The sequence below is a fragment of the Microtus ochrogaster genome, unplaced genomic scaffold, assembly GCF_000317375.1.
Source record: "Microtus ochrogaster isolate Prairie Vole_2 unplaced genomic scaffold, MicOch1.0 UNK89, whole genome shotgun sequence".
Classification (NCBI taxonomy): domain Eukaryota; kingdom Metazoa; phylum Chordata; class Mammalia; order Rodentia; family Cricetidae; genus Microtus; species Microtus ochrogaster.
This window is the reverse complement of record NW_004949187.1, coordinates 772,542-777,020: the sequence shown is the minus strand read 5'-3', so window position 1 is coordinate 777,020 and position 4,479 is coordinate 772,542. Positions and strand designations below refer to the sequence as shown.

The 4,479-nt window shown below is 44.0% G+C and overlaps 1 protein-coding gene and 1 pseudogene across 1 annotated transcript in view; one reads left to right on the top strand and one right to left on the bottom strand.

Moving 5' to 3' along the window:
- Positions 1-4,479, bottom strand: part of LOC101984273 — a 398,439-nt pseudogene that overhangs the window by 181,563 nt on the left and 212,397 nt on the right.
- Positions 1-4,479, top strand: part of LOC101989836 (zinc finger protein 431-like) — a 257,504-nt gene that overhangs the window by 86,775 nt on the left and 166,250 nt on the right. The gene's annotated exons all lie outside the window — the stretch shown is intronic.

Genomic DNA, 4,479 nt, shown 5'->3' with positions numbered 1-4,479 from the left:
TACAAGAGCTAGTTCCAGGACAGGCTCCAAAACCACAAAGAAACCCTGTCTCGAAAAACAAAAACAAAAAAAAAAGTACTGGCAATTTATCTGAACTCAGGCTGAAGCCACAGAACATCAGCCCCCTTTTGTATCCTAAAACCTCTCCTTAACTGTGAATATTCTAGACCCCCTTCCTCCTGTGGGAAAGGGAAATCATTCTGTTCCACACCTTGAGTCCAACAGGAAGAATTGGACGCACCTGTGGAGTGAAGAAAGTTTGCAAGGTCAGACATTTGATCCAGGGTCAAGTGTTACTGAAATGCAAACCTCTGCAGGACTTTGGCAAAGAAGGCAGGGCCAGCAACCACTGTGCTGTGTCTTTAAACACATCGCAATCCTAAGGGAAGTGCTGCTGTCATTCAGGCCTCCCTAGCCAATCAGAGCTTCCAGGCCAAGCTGCCAGTCAGAGGTAGTGCCGGACTCTTCCGGGTGCCATATTACCGCCTTGACTCTTTTGGAGCACGAGTCGTGGGTTTGTGTTCTGCGTTGTGGCTCTTGCTGCGGGGAGCTGTGCGGGCAGCATGGGTGAGCTGGGAAACTCTGACAAGGTGAGCACTGGGCTGTGGGACTCAGAAGCGAAGAAGTTGCTGTGCTCGAGAGGAGCTGGTGTGGCGAGTCCTTGCAGGGGCTGGGTGCGAACCTGGGCCCAGATTAAGTGTCCTGTGAGGTCCCGTGCGGACTTTGCAACTGCCCGGATGCAAATAACTGTCACTGAATGGCTTCACTTTGTGGACTGCGTCTGCGCAGAGCATCGGGAGCTGTGTGTAGAATCTTCTTTGTGGTCAAGGACAGCTTGCTTTTCTGTGCAGCCATGCAAAGTTTTGCCAAAAATCAGAGAGGCCTACTTTCTTTTTTCTTTTTTTCCCGTTTTTTCGACACAGGATTGGCCCCGAACTCACAGAGATCCCCCTGCCTCTGCCTCCCGAGTGCTGGGGTTAAAGGTGTGCGCCACCACCGCCAGGCTCAGGACTACTTTCCTTAATATATTCTAGAACTTTGCACTTTTAAGTTTTAGGTGTAAAATCCATTTGGATTCAATTTTGTGGAAGTTGTAAAGGGCATCTCTCGTGCTGGGTAGCAGTCCATTACTAAGCTGTCTTGTACAAGAGTAGAACTTGGTTTTGTTTCTGGTTGTTTTTTCTTTTCTTTTTCTTTTTTGAGACAGGGTTTATTAGTGTACTCTGACTCTCCTTTGCTGGGATTAAAGGTGTAAAGATATGCACCACCGCGGCCCAGCCAAGAGTAGAACTTGTGATATAAAAAAATAACCAATGCTTAAGATATAGTAAGTCACAGAATTTAGTCATAACGATGGCTGCCTCTAAAATACCTCAAAGGTAAGTATATACCAAGCACATCTCTCAGAGATTAGGATGCCAGGATACAGATTTGTTCACCAGGATCTTCCGGACATTTAGCTATAAACAACTGCCTTGAGACGACCTGGTTATGCAACCGCCTGCTAGGCTCCTCCCCTTCTCAAAGAACAGGCTTCTAACAAGTTCCTCAAGGTGTCTTTACAAGATCACAACCAATATAAAGGCTGTTCTGCCAGAAAGGTCCAGTTTTTCTTTTCTTTTTTTTTCCTTTTCTTTCTTTTTTGGTTTTTTTGAGGCAGTTTTTCTGTAGCTTTGGAGCTTGTCCTGGAAACTAGCTCTTGTAGACCAGGCTGGCCTCAGATTCACATAGATCTGCCTGTCTCTGCCTCCCGAGTGCTGAAATTAAAGACATGTGCCACCTCTGCCCAGCCAGTTGGTTTTTTTTTCTTAACAAAAGCATAGTTCTGCCTGTTGGGCAAGATACCTGGTGTTAATCATTTGAAAAGGAAACACACTGTTGTGTTGAGGGCTGTCCTGATCAATCAGACTAACTTTGAGGATCTTCTGAATGGAGAAGAAAGACTAGCTAGCCCCTTCTCAAATCCAGGAACGTGCTTAGAGTAGCCAGTAACAACTTGGGGCCTAGGCCTTGATCACTTTCCCTAGGAGCCTGATGTATTAAGAGTAAAAGAGAGCTTCCCTTAAAGTGGGACTATTCTTGCAAGAGCTGGTTATGGTCTGGCGCCAGGGTCTTAAGGGTGGGGTTCTTTCAGATTCTGAGAACACAGCTCTTCCAGTCACATGGAGATATGATTATCAATCCTGAAAGGACTGTGGGTTCAGTCAGCAATATCCTTGAGAAATCTTGTTTGATTGGCCTCCTGAGTTTGCCCCACTGTACGTTAGTTTCTGCTAACTTCCTACAAGTTCCCCATTTCCCCCCTGCAAGATACTGTTCTTCTCCCCCCCCCCCCCCGAGATAGGGTTTCTCTGTAGCTTTGGAGCCTGTCCCGAAACTATGAAACTAGCTCTTGTAGACCAGGCTGGCCTGAACTCATAGAGCTCCGCCTGCCTGTGTTGGCGGATCTCTTTGGGGGGGGGGGGATTAAAGGTGTGCGCAGCCACCACCCATCAGTAAGTCTTTTTTTTTTTTTAATTTATTGAACTCTACATTTTTCTCTGTTCCCCCTCCCTGCCTCTCCCTTTACTTCTTCAATCTTCCCCCAAGGTCCCCTGGCTCCCAATTCACTCAGGGGATCTTGTCTGTTTTTACCTTCTACTTCCCATGTAGATTAGAATGATGTAAGTCCCTCTTAGTGTCCTCATTGTTGTCTAAGTTCTCTGGGATTGTGGTTTGTAGGCTGGCTTTCTTTGCTTTATGTTTACAAACCACCTATGAGGTACCTGAGACATGACCAGGTGGAGCACCACAGGCATCATGGGGAGACACATCTTCAGCTGCTTCCCCTGGACCGTTGACCAGGGCATTGATAATGTCACCTGTGGAACACATCAGGGAAGAGAAGAAGGTGAGAGAGCACGGAGGAGAAGGGAGCTGCAGGCAAGTGCAGGGATTTTAGGTGTGTGCCACTGTATCTGATTCTATGCAGTGCTGGGCATAAAACCCAAGGCTTCTCGTGCATGCTAGGCAAGAACTCTACCAGTTGGGCCACACCCCCAAAGGCCACACACTGTTAATATAACACACTTGTAGCTACTCGGGACAGAGTACAACAATCTGCATAGCCAGTATCAATTAACCTCTAACCTAGAAATTAAAGATAATTTATAGTTATGATACAAAAAATAAAAAATTAAAAACCACCTATGAGTGAGTGCATGTGATAATTGTCTTCCTGTGTCTGTGTTACCTCACTCAATGTTTTCTAGCTCCATCCATTTTCCTGCAAAATTCAAGATGTTGTTATTTTTTTCTGCTGTGTATTACATGTATTGTGTAAATTGTACCATATTTTCCTAATCCATTTTTCGGGCGAAAAGCATTTAGGTTGTTTCTAGGTTCTGGCTATGACAAACAAAGCTGCTATGAACATAGTTGAGCACATGTCCTTGTGGCACTATTGAGCATCCTTTGGGTATATACCCAAAAAAAAGTGGTATTACTGGGTCCTGAGGAAGGTTGTTTCCTAATTTTCAGAAAAATTGCCATACTGATATCCAAAAGGGCTATACCAGCTTACATTCCCACCAGCAATGCAGGAGTGTTCCCTTTTCCCCACAACCTCTTCAGCATAAGTTGTCATCAGTGTTTTTGATCTTGGCCATTCTTACAGGTGTAAGATGGAATCCCAGAGTTGTTTTGATTTTCATTTTTCTGATGACGAAGGATGTTGAACATTTCCTTAAGTGTCTTTCAGCCATTTTAGATTCCTCTGTTGAGAGTTCTCTGTTTAGGTCTGTACTCCATTTTTTTCTTATGGATTATGTGTTCTTTTGGTGTCCAATTTCTTGAGTTTTTTGTATATTTTGGAGATCATACCTCTGTCTGATGTAGGTTTCAGTTTCAGGAGGTCCCATTTATTGATTGTTTTTCTCAGTGTCTGTGCTGCTGGGGTTATATTTAGGAAGTGGTCTCCTGTGCCAATGCATTCAAGTGTACTTCCCACTTTCTCTTCTATGAGGTTCAGTGTGGCTGGCTTTATGTTGAGGTCTTTGATCCATTTGGACTTGAGTTTTGTGTATAGTGATAGATATGGGTCTGTTTTCATTCTTCTACATGTTGATATCCAGTTATTCTAGCATCACTTGTTAAATATGCTTTCTTTTTTCCATTTGATATTTTTTGCTTCCTTGTCCAAAATCAGGTGTTCGAAGATGTGTGGATTGATATCCGGGTGTTCTATTCAGTTGCATTGGTCCTCCTGTCTGTTTTTATGCCAATACCAGGCACTTTTCAGTACTGTACCTCTGTAGTAGTGTTTGAAGTCACAGATTGTGATGCCTCCAGAAGTTCTTTTATTGTACAGGATTGTTTTGGCTAACCAGGGTTTTTTTGCTTTTCCTTATGAAGTTACTTACCATTCGTCTGAGGTGTTTGAAAAATTTTGCTGAGATTTTGAAGGGCATTGTGTTGAATCTGTAAGATACTGTTCTTCTT